Source organism: Pelodiscus sinensis, chromosome 5 (assembly GCF_049634645.1).
Source record: "Pelodiscus sinensis isolate JC-2024 chromosome 5, ASM4963464v1, whole genome shotgun sequence".
Classification (NCBI taxonomy): Eukaryota; Metazoa; Chordata; order Testudines; family Trionychidae; genus Pelodiscus; species Pelodiscus sinensis.
Window position 1 is genome coordinate 86,271,362 of NC_134715.1, and position 19,402 is coordinate 86,290,763.

General features: G+C 42.7%; 1 protein-coding gene across 2 annotated transcripts in view; it reads left to right on the forward strand.

The window, feature by feature from the left end:
* Positions 1–19,402, forward strand: part of SCFD2 (sec1 family domain containing 2) — a 306,279-nt gene that overhangs the window by 178,389 nt on the left and 108,488 nt on the right. The window lies entirely within an intron of this gene.

Genomic DNA, 19,402 nt, shown 5'->3' on the forward strand with positions numbered 1-19,402 from the left:
GCTGCACCAGAGTCCCAATTAAGAGCGTTTCAACCTGTACAAAACTTGCAGGATGGTGGTGGGCAGCTTATATGGTTTCAAGCTGCCATGTCACCATCCTAATCCTGGGCTGCTGGGACAGAAGGGTCTCCCTTGTATAATTTAGACTAGGGTTGCCAGGTGTCCGGTATTGACCCGGACAGTCCGGTATTCTTGCCTCCTGTACGGTAAAAAAATCCAGAAAATACCGGACACCTAAAATGTCCGTTTTTTCTGGTTTTTTCCCCTGCCAGGAGGTGAAAATACCGGACACCTGGCGACCCTACGACACACTCAGCAACTGGGCTCAGTCCCTGGACCCTCTCTGGCCCCCCGGTCTCCCGCTCCCTTCTGGCTCAACCAAGAAAACAAGATGGCCACCGGCAAAAAACCTAAAGACCTGAGCAAGGGGAGGCAATGCCTTCCCTGGGTCTTAGTGCTCAACCTCTCCCCTCTTCCTATCCCTATTCTGACTCTGCACGTGCTTAAAGGGGCCAGGCTGTTTTAATGTTTTATTTATTTATTTATTTGCTTAATAACTCTTGGGGTCCTTTTTTATTTTTATTTATATTTTTAGTTTGTTCAACAGCTTTGGTCTCTCCCCTTCCCCCCCCCTTTTTTTCCCCTCAACAGAATTTTTTCCCCAGTTGCCTTTTTTGTGTGTGTGTGTGGGCGGGGGGAGTGTTACATGATGAACTCGCAAGGTATGCGTTTCACTGGGTTTATTGCCTTTCTCCCCGCTGGTGAGCCCAATATGCCCTCCACCCGACTAAGCCATCATTTGCCCCAGTCTGAACTGAACTGCCGTTAGTCCCTTTTACTTGTCCACGTTACAGGACTACCATTAGCCGCCCGCATTGTATGGGCAGTGGTTCCGGTTTACATCCAACACTGCCTGGGCAGGATTAGCCGAGGGTGGCGAGGTAGGGGGACCCAGGCCCACCCTCACTCCCTGGTCCTAGCCCAAAGCCCTAAGGTGGGGATCAAATCTCCCCTCCCTGGCTGATGGGGGAGACGCCCCTAAACACGCCAGCCACGGACTTCACGACCCCGCCCTGGGCCACTTCCTACCCACCTCCTATGGCCCCTGTACCTCCATCCTCTTTGTCTCCGGATTGCTCTTGCTCTGCCGCACCTGCAGACTTCTCCCAGGATTGTGCTCTGTCTCCCCCTTCCTCTCTGCTGTCCTCCACCTTTTAAACTCCCTGCTGTCCAGCTTTTCCTGGCGGCAGAGTTCCGGCAGATCAGCTGTTCTGCTGCCGCCGGGCCGGCGGGTGACATTATCCACCCGTGCCAGTGCCGAACAGGCGCCACACCTCCGCCGCTTTTCCTGCAGCCGCGGCTCCCCCCCCACAGTGACAGCACCGTGACAGCCGGAGTGTGGGGCGCAACAGCCCCATCACAGGGGGGTGTTCAATATTTTTGGTTAAACCATCTGGCAACCCTAATTTAGACAAGTCTGAGGACTGCACCATGAACTGCTGTACTGCCCAAAATCTCTGCATCGCGCTCTAATTTGGCCCTGCCCCTTCCAGCCCAACTTCTAGAATGCCCCATAAACCAGAAATGGTGATGGGTTCTCAGGGCAGCCATACACCCCCATTATACAGGTAAGGACACAATCTAATCATAGAATTGTGCTTTCCCGCTTTCACAGATTCCAAACTTAGTCTTGCTGTTCTCCTCTCCTATCTCAGGCACACATAGTCGCAGAACAGTTTAATCTAATCCTTTAATCATTTTCCGAATATGAGTTTAAAATATTCTTTTCAGCCTGGGGCAACTGGACACCGTCCAGGTGGGAAAATCTCCTATGTTCTATTTCCTTGTTCATCTAGACATGTCAGGCCAGGCCCAGAACACCTTAGAAAAATTATAAAACTGCAAGACCCTAACTCAGATTATAGCCTCAGTGATTTTTAAACAGTTTTTTACCACCCAGCGCACTGGGAGCACATCTGGATCTGGTAGGTTTCTCTGTGTATGAGTGTGTTCCATTCCAATTTAGTGCAGTTTGGCCAGCTCTCTGACTCAAATCCCAGCTGCAGACTGTGGCTTCTTGAAAGTGCTGGGTTTTTCCACCCATAGTGTAAAGGAATGACTTGAAATTCCTTCTCTTCCAATGCCTGCTAGGGAGAGAACACCAGTAAATGCTAATGAGCTGGATTAAAAAGTCTGAGGGTGGTATGCAATATAAATAGTCTTTTTATTTCTTGATTCATATATTGATCAGTGTGTTGGTTTAAAGTATCCTCTCAGAGGGTAATACTTCTTCATGTTTCAGGGAATAAGGCAAACTCAGACTGCCTGGAATTAGGAAGCAGCTTCCCTATCAGGCAGGTGATGGCATAGTCATCCATCACGGATGCTGCATCTTGCACTTTCCTCTAATGCAGTGGTTCCCAAACTTTTTGGCATCTTGCCCCCTTTTTGATTTTTGAGAAATCCTCATGGCCCCCCTGGAATTTCTTCATGCCCCTAAAGGGGCACACCCCCCAGTTTGGGAACACATGCTCTAATGCATCTGATACCGATTAAGGGGACCATGCTGGGATTTTCAGACATTTATTGATGCTTCAGGTGCTGAACTTTGAAAATCCAGTTGTCTCATTCAGTTCCAGTGTGCTGCGATCCAAGTGTGTATCTGAAGCTTTTTCCAGCTCCTGAAACTAGCAAAACAAAGGCTACCAAAATGTCTGGTACTGTTACTTGGCAAGCACAGACGTGCAGGTATGCACTAGTTATGTCTCAATTAAAAAAGAAGTGGATACTATTATTGGTGGGAGTATCCTTTATACTGTTAGCTTAAAGCAAAATTTAGATAGATTTGTCTGTTTTACTCACTCTTAATTTTGTGTCTCTTGTCATGCTGTCCTTATGCTTGAGACAGTCACTCCATTAATATATGCAAACTCCAGCACTCTCTTGCTTCATATAACCCACCCCCTCCATCAGTGATGCAGTCCTATTAAAACGACTCTTTGTTATTACATCATTCTATATTACTTTGTATTGTTCTCACTTATTCTCCTAAGGCTGTTTGAGGATTTAGCATGACCCTCTTACATAAATGGTGCTATGCTCTATAAATGGATTAATAATGGTACTCCCTCTGCATGCACAAAGAAAAGCATGACATTGTTTCACATATATTTGCATGTAACTAAATATAATTTTGACTCCATATTGTGACCTATGAACTGCTTCTTTGGCAATCTTTGAAAAATAAGATAATGCTGACTGTGTCTTTGGCATCTGAATGTTGGGGCCATCATCAACTGAGACCTTCCCCAAAACAAATCCACAACAAAGCTAGTTTAAGAAAGTTTTTTTTTTTAATCGCTGTGGTATGTATCTTTCAGAGATGACAGAGGGCTATAAACTGATTTCTTACTTGTTTGACCAGACACAGCAACAGTTTTTCTCACCACAAAAAGAGTGTTTTGGATTCTGGAATCCACTCAGTTTTAGAAGGAATGACACTTCAGCTAGTTGTGGTTGTAAAAATCTGTACAGCTAAGAGCCAGAAAAATCTGTAGCTGAGAGCAAATGTGGTGCAATAATACTAAAATGTTCCTTTCAGTTCAAGGAAGGTTAAATAATTCTTGTTCCCATTCTTCTAAAAAAGAAATGAATTAGCAAAAACCAGGTTTGCAAATATAGGGGAAGAGTCATTGTGGGTTTTCTTTGGATTCAAATCTGACACTATGAAGGTGTGTAAATACAAGAAGAAAAGTTTAATGTGTGGCATTTTAGCATGGTGGCCTTTTCCTGCACTTTGAAAGAAGAAAGAAAGAATTTTAATTGGCAGGAGAGCAAAACTGATGCAGGCAGAGAGTGCGTTGTAAGAAATATGTGGTAAAGGATGGAGCTGCATTTAGAGGTGGCAGATGGTGCTTTTTATCATATTGTAGCAAGGCAATGGAAATGTTTTGGAGTTAGGGAATGAAGAGGCCAGACGTAGTTCTCAAATGCATGATGATTTATTTATGAAATATTCAGAAAGATAGAGAAGAAAAGTATTGAACAGCCCCAGGAGACTTGCATGAAAATGATACATTATTTACATGAAGTTTATACTGCACCTCTAGTGAATCACTTGGAATCTTCTACTACACAGTCTTAGTTTGTCTGACAACAGCATCCTGGGCCCATTAGCTCTACCATCAGTGCTTTCCTCACTGTGTCATCTATTCTGCTAAGGATTGTTTGCCATGATGTGTACAGTACCTTTTCTCAGCACTCTCCAACATCCATTTTTCCATTGGTGGCAGTAAAGTTGACTTACTTCCCAGAAGCATTAAAGGTCTATTTAAAGGAGGGGCGGAGAACCACTGATACACAAAAAAATCAGTCGGGGGCTGCACACATGTGAGAAGCAAAAAATACCAAACAAAACCCCAAAGCAAACCCTCACTGATGTGGCCCCTGACAAAGACAAGACACTCCCACATTCTCCTTGCACATTAGAGCTAGGCAGGGGGCCTCAGGCTAGTAGATTTTATGTCCTCCAGCCCTGCAATGGGCTATTGGGGGAGGGAGGCCAGATCCAGCCCCCTGGGCCTTAGGTTCCCCACCCCTGTTTTAAAGTCTCACTGATGCCTATGCACCCATGAGAGAAGAATTCTCCTAGACAAGCCATAATTCTGTCACTGCTGCAACAGGCCCCAGTCTCCAGAGGACACAGGTATTTGGACATTCCATTTTACTTCTGGACAGTGTTTCTTCTTCAGGAAGAACACTGCTGTTTGTTCATATGTGACCCAGAGAATCTCCTTGTGCACATTTTTAAAGAAATCAAGGCTGTGTAAGACTCTGAGTCAGTTATTTTCTGTAACTTAGTATTTTTAAAATGACTTAAACCGTAAGAGACTCTCGTCTACTGGCTGAGATGATAATACATAGCTGGAAACAAATTTTGAAGAATTGTACACCAAGGAAGTAATCCAATCTTTAATTAAGAATTGTAGTATATATTTGCATTGAGTAGCTACTAGGAAACTGATTTTTTTATTGGTTAATTGCAAGGATTTGAACACTGAGGACAGATCTTATACTATGGGGACAAGTTAATTTGAGTTATGTAAGTAACATAACTCAAATTGACATAGCTTAGATCTACTTACTGCAGGGTCCACACCACACTGGGCTGACAGAAGAAACTCTCCCGTTGATTCCCCTTATTCATCTCATTCTGATGGAGTACCAGAGTTGACAGGAAAGTGATTGGTGGTTGTTTTAGCACAGGGGTTGGCAGCTTATGGCTTGCGCCTCAAGTTTAGCCCCTTACTCAGATCCTCCCATAATGGGGAGCCTGTGCTGGTGATCCAGCATCCCTCCCTCCTCCTGCCCCCCCCCCCCCCTGGATTTGAGCTAGCGCTGGCTTCTTGCAGGGGCAGCGGGTAAAAGCCCTGAGGTTCTGCACTGGATCTGGATTGCGGGGATGCATGCATGCGTGCTGCTCCTCCCCTCCCCATTGCAACGCACACTTCCTTATCTACCCTCCCCATGCTCTGGGAAGGCGGGACACGGGAGTTGCGTTGCCTTCCGCTGCCTGGTGATTAGCAGAGAGAGTGCACTGGGCTGCGCCAGATGTGGTGGTGATGCACATTGAACGCGCAGGATCTGGGTGCAGAGGGTGACTAAGATGGCAGTGGAGGATCCAGGCTTTGGGGACCAGGAGCAGCACGTGTGCTTCTTCTAGTGCTGCCAGCAGATCCTACCCAAGAAATACTTGTCCCTGAAGACCAGCAGGTACCGGCCAAGCTGGGGAGGCAATGGGAGCGGGATGCTGCTGCTGGGTGGTGTGTGCGAGGCTGAGGGAGCCCGTTGGAGCTGTCTCTGGGCCTGTCCCATCAAGGCACTTCAAGAGCAGAACTTGACCTTGGTTGTCTCCTAGGCTGGGGATCCTGCCGCTACTCCATTGGCCAGAATCTAGCCAATGGAGTAGTGGGAAGCCATGCCTGGGACAGTGAGCCTGAGAGCAGGGTGGGTGCAAAAAGCAGGTAGGTGCTGCTAGACCCTACCCTTCGTCCCCTCCACCTTGTGCCCTGAGCCCCTCATATAGCCCAACCCAAACTCCTATACCCCCATATCCCCAACCCCTGTATAAGATTGACAGAAGACAGTCTGAATGCATGCATGAGGTTGCATTTGACCAGTTATGATGTAAACTTCAAAGAAATGTGTGAAAAGATGCAACAGGAAAAGTCCCATTAAATAAAGTCTGTGGGTACAATGTTTCATTTATGCTATTATTAATCATTATGTCAATTATCAATAATATTAAATTGTATATTTTCAGTCATGCACGTGGGCATTCTTATACAGCTCTTTGTTGACTACTTGTTCTGAATTTTGATGTAGTTTGGCTCTTTGGTTTGAAAAGGTTGCCGACCCCTGTTTTAGCGGGTCTTTATTAGACCCACTAAATCAACCTTCAGTGATCGATCGCTGCAGCATCTATCCACCCATCGTGGAGACATACCCTCAGTCTTAAACTCATCCAACCATTGGGCATTTGAATACACAGAGCCAAATTTGCATGGTGATGCATAGAAGTTATGTGCAGACCCTGTGTTTTGGTAAGATATTTTTGTGGCTCTCTCAAACCTGATGAAAACAAAGCAACCTTGTAGTATTGTCATGAAAATTGAGCAGCTTACTCTCAAATTCCAGTTGTCTTTACTTACATCTATGATGTTGATGATAAAACTAGAACTCCATTCTCAACATTCTTATCCTTGTATAAACAAACAGCGTGTTTCATGAATACATTAAAAAACACTTGTTTCAGCTGAGTGGGCAAGTAGAATTTTGCAATGTTGTGATAAGAAATGCAATGTATGAACCTTCCAGACTTGGAATTATAAACACAATGCTTTATGGAAAGATATGGATATTTAAAATCTTACTGAAAGTCTGCAAGGAAAAAAGGATGCTCAATATGTTTCACCCCACAATACTATAACAATTAACCTTTGAAATATTAAATTTATAACTAATCTCAGAAAGGGGAATGTTTGTTTATACACAGATAAGAATGTTGAGAATGGAGTTCTAATTAGGGATGTTAAAATGCATTTATTTGTGTAAACGTGTAACCATAAATTTCCAACAGTTACACATTTACACATGGAGGGAGATGGCTCCACGGGACTTTTAAGGTGGCTCCCCATGTGCACTGATACAGAGGCTGCAGCATGAGCATGTAACCATGAGGGTACATGTTCACATCCCTAGTTCTAATGATAAAACAATTTTCAAGTGTTCCCCAAATAATGTCGTCCTTTCAAACTGTATGTTCTGATGTGTGTGTGTGTGATGCTCCCCTCCAATAGGTGGTATTCTTCTTTCATTGCAGATTTGTGTTAGAGTAATCTTTATTACATTCTTTTGGGCACCCCTAAGAATCTTCCAATGGAGAATTTCCCAGTAACCATAAATTCTTTGAACAGAATGTTTCTGTAATGTAAAATCATTGGCCTCCCTCCAAGATGTGACATGTTAGAAAAAGGATATTTGAAGTAGAGGTAGTGTTTGATGGTGCACATACATTTGTAATTATGGAGATGGTTTTCTCCCCTGTAAATAGGACAACTTTACATCTTCTCTAGAATTTCTAGTGTGATCAGCTCTTTTTGAGTCCCTGATTAAGATGTGGGCACAGCCTTGGCTTGGAATTGGCTTCAGTAAGGCTATGGTGATTTAAATCAGTGAGAATCTGGCCATGTGTTTTCACATTTAAAAAATTCCTATCCAGATTTCTCATAAAAACCATGACAGCAAATGTTTTCAAATATAGTTTTGAATAACACAGTTTCTAATGTAGTGTGGACAAGCCCCCATTTTATGAAGTGTGTATAAACCCCAACAGTTTTTGTGGTTCGTTTCCGATAAGTGCCTCCAGTAATTTAATTTAATTTTCTAAATAAATCTGAGCCTTTGTAAGGTCTTGTCTCCCTTCTCTGCTTCCCATACATCTCATTCCCTCCTACCTAGCCAAACAGACAGTTTTACAGAGTATATTTCTCCTTTGTAATACAATTAGTCCTCTGGCTTCTTTCCTCATCTGTCTTTCTCAAAGCCTGGGCTACAGTTCTCTTGCTCCTGATCCAGTCCAAGGTCTGTTCTACTTCTCTTTCCACACACACAAGTTTTCTGATATTTGGTATACATCATGGATGCTTAGCAGTTCTGACAGTGTGTTTGTCAGGATGCTGCATTAAAATCAGAGGCTTTCCTGCACCAGAGGCTTCCCTGATGTTATCCATCTTTGACTCCTGGGGCTGAAGTTTCTGGGAGTTTTGCCTGATTGCAGCAGCATCAGGCCCTAATTTGTAGATTCTTGACCCAAAAATATCTTTTAATGTATCCTTCTAAATTGTGAATTTTATTTTTGTGTCAGCACAGCTGGTGTCCATGTGTTATTCTAGATCCACATGTTAAACTCCTCATGAAACATTAGAAAATGTTCAGCACATGCTGATTAGCTCATCAGTAAGGCTCAATATCTTTTTTCTTCCACCAAATATAGTCCATCACAGCACAGATTAATGATAACGCAGCTTTTTTTTTTAAATCAATACAGTTTTGAGTTATGCAAGTTGAAAACCAGATTTTAAATTCAGTGAACTACTATTTTTATCCTTGTAATGTTTAAAACAACAAACATATACAATTAGGGGGGTTTAGAATACCTAAAAACTGGAGAGAAATCCTGACTGGGTTTGAAGTCAGTGGCAAAACTCCTATGGAATTCAACAGGACCAAGATTTCACATACTGCATTCATTCCTGGGCTGTGTTGTACACCAGTCGTTACCCCAGAGTGAATTGTTACAATCACATTATAAACCCCTAAAAACCAGGGTTCACAATGACAACACTGGCAGACATTTACCTACAGCAGCAGTATAATTTTAGGTCACGTAGACTGTAACGCTCTTAGGAGTTACATAAATTGAGTTATTAAATACATACATGATTATAAGCAATGAACCTTAGAAGCTATAAAGCTTAAGCACTGCAAATATAAATCAATGTAGCAATTATTTTTCCCAAATTACTTTCAGTTAAATTCTTTGTTATGAAGTCCTATATGGTGAAATTGTCCACATGGCTTCTGCTGTTGTTAGTATTAAACAAAGAGGACAAATTTTTGCAGTGTGACATGCCAGCTGAGAAGTGCATTATTTAAAGTACTTCTGAACATTATCCGGTGACAGAATAGGTTGTCATTCTGGGTGATTCCAGACTCCCACTTTCTTAAAGTCTTATTCAAGAAAGGTGCATTTCCTTAGCTGCAGAGCTGGCCCAAGCTACGGGCTGACAGGGCTACCACCCAGGGCGCCCAGACCGGGTAGGGGCAGGGCTGCACATGCGCCGGTGCCCCAGGGGTGGAGCTGTGCATGCATCAGGCGCCCAGGAGCGGGGCCGTGCATGCACCAAGGGCCCGGGGGCACCATGCACCCAGGGGCGGGGCCGCGCCTGCGCCACACTCCCAGGGGCGGCACCATGCTCCCGGAGCCCGGGACACACGAATGGCTTGGGCCGGCCCTGCTTAGCTGTCATGGGTACATTATAGTGCAGTGTAAAATCAGGTCTCCTGCCCTATATTGGAGAACCCAGTGCTTGAGTATCTACATTGATTTTGAATCATAGGTTAAGAATTTTTTAACTTGGGCTCACATCTGGGGCTCTCTGTTATGCACACTGCAGCTCACACACTCGAGTCAAATCAACCCTATCTCAGATTCCCTAGCACACTCCTGAAACATGATCACTATAGCCCTCTAACTGTGGTGTGCTGTGGGAAAACTTTACTTCCCATCCTGTGTGTTACAGGAAATTTAAACAGCCCCAGGTAAAGCCTGCTAAACAACAAGGAACAAAATTGGCCATCAGCAAGTTTAGGGTCGGAAAATTAGGCAAAGGTTTCTAACCATCAGAAGTGTAAAGTTCTGGAACAGCCTTCCTAGTCAAACATCAGGCAAAAACTTAATGAGCTTATAGACTGAGTTTGATAAGTTTATGGATGGGATGGTTTGATGGGACTGCCTACAATGGCATGTGGCCCATCAGTGACTGCCAGTAACAAAATTACCCAATGGAGATGGGACACTAGCTGGGGAGGGCTCTGAGTCACTACTACTGAGAATTTTTTCCCAGGTATCTGCCTGGTGAGTCTTTCCCATAAGCTCAGGGTCTAACTGATTGTGATTTGTGGTTGTGAAGGCATTTCCCCCCATGTTAAATTCTCAGATATCTGGGGCGGGGAGGGGGCCTTCTTCTGAAGCCTCAGTTATGGATGACTTGCGGTTTTAAACTAATGTATATGTTGGTCTCTTTGTAACTTGACGTCTTTAAACCATGATTTAAGGATTTCAGTAACTGAGCTAGAGTCTGTGATGTGCAAGAGGTCAGACTGGCTATGATGATCCTTCTGACCTGCAAGTCTACTAGTCTATGAGAATGGATTCATGTAAGGAAGTGATTGAATAGTAGATTGTTGTAACTGATTGTAGAGAAGAGTAGTGCTTGCTTACTAATTCCTAACTGTTTCTGATGATATGTTTAGCTTTATTATTTCACCCACTGATTTCATGAGATGCAGTGATAGCAATAAACTTTCTTAGTGACCTAAAAAACTGTATTTGTAACCCTGTTAAAACAGTACCACAATAACCTATTGCAAGGCAGAAAAGCTGTCAATACAGCACTCAAATACCAGTTACAAAAGAACATTTCTAAAGCAATGTCCATTAAAAAGTGCAAACAGGACAGAAATCTCTACTGCTGCACTTCTCCTCCTCATCCCCTTTCTGCCTTCTTCTTTCCCTTTCCCTTCTCCCCACTTTCTGTGCACTTGGCCCTGGGGGAGAGTTATCTGTGGTGGGGGAGGCAGATCAAGACAAGTAACTCCAGAAGGTTTATTGCTCATGACAACACTGTTGGGGGAACTAAGTGAGAGTCACAGGGGATCCTTTAAAGCACAGATACACTGGCATCGACTATATCCATGAAATGTGAGATCTGATTGCTACAGATGCATTGAGACCTAGGGACTGGGCTCTCCCTACCTCCTCCATTACTTTAGTTCCAACCTCTCTAATATCGCTTTTGAAACCAATAAGTTGTCTGCAAATTAAGGGCCAGAGTCACCTGTACTGGTGATACAAAGAAGCTGTAAACACAGCTGAAGTAGCCAATGCAGTCTGGCTGCTTTATGGTGCTTTACCAGTGAATCTGCCCTTACTACTTAATTTTAAGCAAACAATTTTAGATTGTTAATATATATCACGTTCAGTGCTTGTGTGTGAACTTTTTAATAATTTTAAAGACCAAGGGAATTCCCAAGTTAAAACTATGGCAAAATGGACTTGAGATGGAGTGTTCATATCAGTAATTTAAGGAGAAAATGGATGGTGTAATTAATTCAAAATGAAGCACTATAAACCCAAAAATTCAGAATTAAATTTATGCCTTAAAGAAGTAAAGACATGTTAAGGTAAGATACAGAGATGAGGCACTCAAACAATCTTAACTCTGTGAGGTAGTGACACAGTGAGAGGTGATGTTGGAGAGGACAAAAATATTTTCAAAAGAGTTTAAACTAATTTGGGATCACAAATACTAAAATACTTTAACTCTAAGCACATAGTTATCACATGATAATCATGCAGGACAGAATTGAGATTGTTGGAGTGCCTTGCCTGTGCACTTTGGGTCTTAACATGTTTGAATTTCTTTAAATGGTAACCTTAACTCTGACTACTTATTCCTACTGTAAATCTGCTTTCTTTACCCAGGTTTATAACTTGTCTGTTACCTTTGTGTTTGACAAAAAGCAAAGCACAACAGTTCTCAAGCAGAGATAGTGATTTTGAATATATAGTTGGTATGGGAGAAGGAAGTATCTTTTTAAAAATGTAGGGGAAATATTAGAATTAAGTAACCTAACTTTCAGAAGTGTTGAGCACCAATGAACTTCTGTTATTTATTTAGGTGCCTAAATAAGGACTTAGAAGCCAACTACATTGGCCACTATATGTACTGTACATGTACAGAATAGAGAAACTGAATTCCCAAAGTTTTGCGATGTTTCTCATTTTGGTACCACTGCAGTACAGAGATTTTTTTAAAAAATCTTTGAATATAATATCTGGAAGATCCTCATGAACAGTGTGGATGTGATGAGTACAGTAAAATAAATATTTTTTCACAAAGAAGTAAAATATTTTCAGATTTTAGCTATAGGTTTATTTTAAAGAAGATATTGTGTGATTTCATATTTTCCAGAAACTCTCTACTATAAGAACTCCACAAAAACTTCAGAGCAATCAAATAAAATACTCTTATTTGAAAACACTATTTTATGAGGTGTCTTTGACATCCCCTGTGTAAACTGATCAGGCATTGACCATATCCATGAAATGTGAGACCTGATTGCAACAGTCCTTGACACAAACACAAGCAAACATTCCCAGCACTTCTTCCCTAATTTAATTTTGCTTCACAGTTGGATCATCACCTCCACCAGGGAATATAGCTCCCCACTTGTTACAAAATAAAATGTGTGCCAAAATATGTGCCAAAATAAAACAATAGTGGCTGCATAATCATTGTTTAAAATGTATAGTACTGAAGATTGTAAATACCTCCATTTCCAAAGTCTAAAATATGCTATAAATTAAAGACAATTGGTTACTTTGTGTCACAGTGCAGCCAAAGGGAAGTGTGAATTGTGAAAGTATTAAAAAAAAAAAAGTAATAAGTCCACAGAGTAAAGGGCTTGTTATTTCTTACCAAAAATTTGCCCTATTGGCAAATAGCCTATTTTACACCGTAACTTTCATGGAAATTCCACTACAATGATAAAACAGAAAACAAAATTAAGTTGGAGAGAGAATTCATCCACTTCAAACAATTTAAACTATTTTTATGATGAACATTAATTCAGTGGGAATTCTTTCCTCTTGCTTTTGTAGAAGCAGGATTGGTCCCTAAAATCCTGTTAGCTTAGCACCCAAGTAATCATCACATTTCATAGCTGCTGAAGACCAGGCCTTCTGATATAAATGACAAAAGAAGAGCTGTTGATACCATTTTATTGCCTTTCTTCCATCCAGGTTTTCCACTCGCTCCCTTATATATCCTTGTGACCAGTTACCATCCCAGTCTTCCCTCAAACACAGTCCACACACTAGGGAAAGCCAAACTAGTCCTTCCTAAGTTTTAACTTTTTTATTCAACAATAGGAGATTCTGCGTACAGCTCAAAAATACTAGATGAATGAGATTTTTGTCTCCTGTTATTGGAGTCCCTTGGTCCTTTGTGGCCATAGCTAGTGCCCAGACATTGCAGTCCCCTTGACTTCTCATTCTGCATGTAGCTTTCTGTGTGTCATAGACAACTGCTGCTCATATATTCATATCTGCCCTCCTAGACAGAGTGTCTAGAAACAGCTCTAGCTTGCCTAAATCGCTCAGTTCTCTCACTGTCTGAGATTCAGACTTGAGACAGAGTTGTCCATTCAGTCAGCCTCTGGGCAGAAATGTCCAGTCATAGGCCCAAGGGGAATGGATACCTCTGTAACTGCTACCTGTACTTTTCTCTTCAGATTTCTAACCAGTCCCTAATGGCAGTTTTGATGGCCCTGTAATTGGTGGCAGTGCCTCTGCCCACGGCCCAATATGCAACCTGGGCCTTTCCTGTTAATGAAAAGATGATAAATAAATGGCTCAAGGCTCTTTCTTGCATTCAATGGCCTTGGCTACCCACTGAAAGGAGATATGGAAGGGGTCAGGGACATCGTTTAGTCCCTGTGTAGAGTATGTCTACACCACAAATGAAGGTGTATCCATAGTTTGTGGCATGGGCATACCCATACACCTCTCTGATCACTAACCTAGGTGGTATCCCTGGACTAATAAGCTCTGAAGCCTCAGCCCCAGCAGTTCTGCCCGCTCTTCCTATCGAGCTGTGGCTCCTTCTTGAATTGAAGCAAGGTCTGCTGCTGATGTTTGGCCTGCTGTTCCATCAACCACCTCACATCTCTGCCACTTACCCCTCTCATACCTCTGTTGCATAAATTGCTAGTTTCGTCCCCTGGAGGCTAGTTCAATTTGCCTCAAGAAGAGAGTCACACTTCAGGCTGGGTCCAACTCCATTTTATTGTTTGCAAACAAGGTCGACAAAGGAGCTCTATACTCAAAGCAAGGTTGACCTTGAGCATCACATGAGCTGAAACTTTTATAGATTTCATATTCCTTCTGGTCAGCGTGTCGCAACGTGATTGGTCACTGCGAGTTTACTCAGTTCCCTGGCAGAAAGTTTAGCAGCTTCTAAGACATGCGCAATCAGCTAAATGATACGTGCTGTTTTGAGCTTAAGCAATACAGGCAGTCCCCGACTTACGTGGATCCGACTTACGTCGGATCCCTAGATACGAACGGGGTGAGGCAACTCCCGCACATGCGCAGCAGCATTCCCGGGGCTCGCTCACCTGGGTCCTAGGATCCTCCTCCTCCTCGGGCCGGCTCCGACTGGGGTCCCGCAGAGCTGCCGGGCAGAGGAAAAGTGCCTCCCCACGCCCGCTGCCCCCCCCCACCCTCCTGCCAGCAACAGGCTGCCCCCTCCCCTGAGCAACAGGCTGTCGAACAGCAGACAAAAGCAGCCTCTCTGCCCCTCCTCCCCTCTATACATGCCGGCCTCCCGGAGCGCAGCAGCGTCCCCGGGGCTCGCTCACCTGGGTCCTAGAATCCACCTCCTCCTCCTCTTCGGGCGGCTCCAACTGGCCTCTGCCTGCAGCAGCTGGCCACAGGAACAGGGATCTCGCAGAGCTGCCGGGCAGAGGAAAAGTGCCTCCCCACGCCCGCTGCCCCCCCCCCCCGTGGCCTCGCATCCTGCACGCCTCACCCCTCCCCCCCTGCCAGCAACAGGCTGCCCCCTCCCCTGAGCAACAGGCTGCCGAACAGCAGACAAAAGCAGCCTCTCCGCCCCTCCTCCCCCTATACATGCTGGGCTCCCTGGGCAAACAAAGACTCCACCAAAACAAACAAAGTGCTGGCCTCATTGTGTTAGCAAAAAAAGGACCCTCCTCCTAGAACCCTGGGTGGTGTGTGGAAATAAAGCTATTAGCTCAAAGCATGGTGCAGAGCTGTTTGGTATTTGATGAGTTACTCCTTTAGTCCTGAGTTTGTCACAGGGACAGAAATAGATGTGAAATCTTCTGAACAGGGGAACAGACAGCAAAACAAACATTAGAGGGGAGTTAACCTTTCCCTATGCTATCCAAAACTAAAAAAAATGTTTGGCTAGAGTTTCCCCTACAATATGTACCAGTTCCGACTTACATACAAATTCAACTTAAGAACAAACCTACAGTCCCTATCTTGTACGTAACCCGGGGACTGCCTGTAGAGGGGAAGAAGCACACTTAGTTTTTTACTACACCTCCTTTGCAGAATGGTCTTTAAAGATTCTACCACATGTGAACTGGTGCCATTTTGAAACTGCTCAGAGTCCACATGCTAGTCCAAACTCTCCCCTTTCTTTGATTTGATTTTACTGACATCTATGTTGCCAGCAAGCTAATGTAAAGCATAGCTCAGATCTTCTCGGGCCTGGAAATTTTGTAGAATCCCTTCTTCAGGATTTCTCAGTCCACACATTATATCCTCTGTCTCATAAGAACATCTCCTACCTCCCTTATATATAGGTAGGGTATTGAGGAATCTGAATCATTGGCATGTTTTATATTCTCCAACAGGATTAACACCAGCACTTAGGACTGGGTATTTCAAACAACACTGCGAGCCTATTACAGTCTTTCCACAATTAAAAAGTTATCATTATTTTAGGCTTTTAAAATATGTTCCATATGGGACTGCTATGCTATTGGCTGGACTTATAGCTTCTCATTTTTAGTCACTTGCATTGCTTAGATCAGCAGTTCTCAACTTTTCCAGACTACTGAACCCCTTTTAGAAGTCTGATTTGTCTTCTGTAGCTCCCAAGTTTTGCCTCACATTAAAATACAAAAGTGCCACAGCACATTATTACTGAAAAGTTGCTGACCTTTTCATTTTTACCATATAATTATAAAATAAATAAACTGGTATATAAATATTGGTCTTACATTTCAGTGTATAGTATAGAACAGCATAAACAAGTCATGGTATGAAAATGTAGTTTGTACGGATTTTAGTAGTGCATTTTATGTAGCCTTTTGTTAAAACTAGGCAAATACTTAGATCAGTGGCTCTCAACCAGGGGTACATGTATCTTCCAGGGGAACATCAACTTATCTAGACATTTGGTTAATAAGAATGGGGAAAAACATTCTTTTTCTTTTTTGTTGAATGGTCTAACTTCAAAACTTAGGTTCATTACAGTAATACCACATATATCTAGTAGACCGAAAAATCTGTGGGCTTCATGGAGATTTGGGGAAATTGCCATTAGGATTGGTTTGTTTTTGGTGAGCCCTGAAAACAGAAGGTTTCCATTGCTCTAATTGTTTTTTATTATATACTTGTATAAAGTAGCTGGCAATATCTGTCTATTTAGATAATACCATAGAGAGTACACTTATAAAATTTGCAGATGATACCAAGCTGGGAGTGATTGTAAGTACTTTGGGGGAGAAGGTTATAATTAAAAATGATCTGGACAAAGTTGAAAAATGATCTGAGGTAAATAAGATGAAATTCAACAAGGTCAAATTCAAAGTGCTTCACTTAGGAAGGAACAATCAATTTCTCGCACTTAGGAATGAACAGTTTGAAAATAGTAATGTGGAAAGAAATTTAAGGGTCATTGTGAACCATAAGCTAAATATGAGTCAACTCAACAGTGTGACACTGTTGGCTCCCCCACCCTTCCCCCCAAAAAAGTGCCAGACATCTTTCTGGGATGTATTAACAGGAGTGTTGTAAGCAAGACATGAGGAGTAATTCTTTGGCTCTGCTCTTCTTTGTTTAGGCTTCAACTTGAGTATTGTCTCCTGTTCTGGGCACTACAATTTAGGAAAGATGTGGATAAACTGGAGAAGATCCAGAAAAGAGCAACAAAAATTATTCAGTCTAAAAAAATGTGACTTATAGGGAAAACTGATAAAATTGGGTTTTTTAGTATCTAAAAGGTTGTTACAAGGAGGAGGGAGAAAAATTATTCTCCTTAAGCTCTGATCATAGGACATAAAGCAATGGGTTTAAAATTACAGCAAAGAAGGTTGGACATTGGGAAAATTTTCTTGTCAGGGTGGATAAGCACTGGAAAGTTGTGGAATTGCCATCACTGGGATTTTTAAGAGCAGGTTAGACAAACACCTGTCAGAGATAGTGCTTGGTCCTGCCATGAGTACAGGGGACTGAACTTGATGACCTTTCTAGGTTCCTTCCAGTTCTGTTATTCTGTCTTGGTGGGCATTTGTATAGGTATTTCTAATTGCCTGATAGAACTTACATAAAGTATTAAAAAGCTACAACACAGCTATAAAGTATTAGGATTTCAGTGAGTAAGCTTTATGTTCTTTATGGTGTCTTAGTTTTGCCTTTAGAAGATATCAACGTTGAAAAGCTGGCTTTTGCATTTCATCCTTACTAGGGGAAAATCTCTGGTGATAATCATCCCTGAAATCCTGCAGCCAATGTGGAGCTGTAGAGGCTGTCCTGTAGCCTGCAGTGTGAGCTTCACCCTAGGAACAGCCAGTTCCACCATTTTCATGGTAATGCCTGAGCTCAGGGGGAGATGCAACTCTTGGAAAGAGCCCAGGCCCAGCACACAGAAGGATGTGCAGATGAAGAGCAGAACCCTGGATCAGGCAAACTGCTGCCTTCTGAACCAGCTGGAGCATTTCCAGAGACACTGTTTTCATTCCCATTGACTAATGAAGCGGCTTATATTCCTAACCAGCCTCAGAGTAGTTTTGTATTGCTTTACTTTGAGAACATTGCAAACATTAACGAATCATCTAAAAACTTCCCATTTTTAAGCTTTTCATAATGTTTGGTAAAAGACCTTCTTTAGAATGACTAATTTCAACTGCGGTAAGATATTTTATCACTAATCATTACAGAAGTTAAAATCTAAATGATTGTTAATTAAAAATGAACTGAAAACCGCCAGGTGAGGAAGCTGCAGCAGCAGCGTTTCCTCTAAGCCATGGGTTCCCAAACTGGGAAGAAATTCCAGGGGGGATGCGAGGCAACCCAGCCCTCCCCACCCCCATACCCCCATTAATCCCTCTCCCCCCCCCCCCCCCCAGTTTTTGTTTTTCAGTTCCTTTTTTTTTGTTTTTTTTTGTTTGCTTAACAAGTTTTGCTGCTGTTGGGCGGGGGGGGGGGGAGCACGTGAGGGTTTCTTAAAAATCAGAAAGGGGGCATGATGCTGAAAAATTTGGGAACCACTGCAAGTCTAAGCTCTACAGGAGCACAGCTTCACGGGTGATTAATCAGCCCCTCCCAGACGGTCAGCTCCATGCACAGAGCCCTGAGCCTTTCTGGTGGGGCTGATTAATCACCTGGGAAGCTGTGTTGCCCCACGGCTTAGAGGGAACACTGAGCAGCCTGTGGGCTTCACTCTGGGGACCCTCAGACATGCACTTTCCTATACAGTGTCAAGGATAGAGCTGTGCCCATAAAGACTTTTTGGTTTTCATGCAAAATTTAAAAAAAAAATCAGGTCAAACCAAAAGTATTGGTTTGATATTTTTGTTACATTTTCAGTGAATTGAAAAGTCAAAAAAATTGTTTAGGGTCCAACATAACAATTCTCTTTCACAAAACCAAAATGTCCTCTTTTGATTTTGACCATTTTCAGCATTTTTTATTGTTTTTTAATAATATTAAAGATGATTTTGAACAAATTATTTTGACCCAAACAATCAAAATGTTTTGTTTACAAAATGTTGAAATGAAACACCCTTTTCCCCTGAATTTTTTTAGATTTTTGTGTTTGGCTGAACCATTATGGTTCACATAAATTTCAGTGTCACCATATCTGCCTCTCACATAAAACCGTTTCAGCTAGAAAATGTTGTCCAGCACTGATCAGGAGATTTTAACTAGCTTTAGGAGGAAAGTGGCTCTGGCTACATTACTCCTGGGGGGTGAAACTCACTGTTCCACCCTTCCTGCCTCAGTTATGGAGCTGTGCAATTTGCTGGATTTTACGTACTACTCCCATTCAGATCAGTTACTGCAAAGAGACTATGGGGGATTAAATTAAATTTGAAACAATCAGAGAAATAGGATATTTGGAAACCTTAACTATTCCTGTTGGACTGATTGGGAAGTTAAAGCAGAGAGAGGCCATCTTTTAATGTCTGAGGCTCCCCAACAAAAAGTGAAAATAAATCTACCCTCCGCACACACATACCC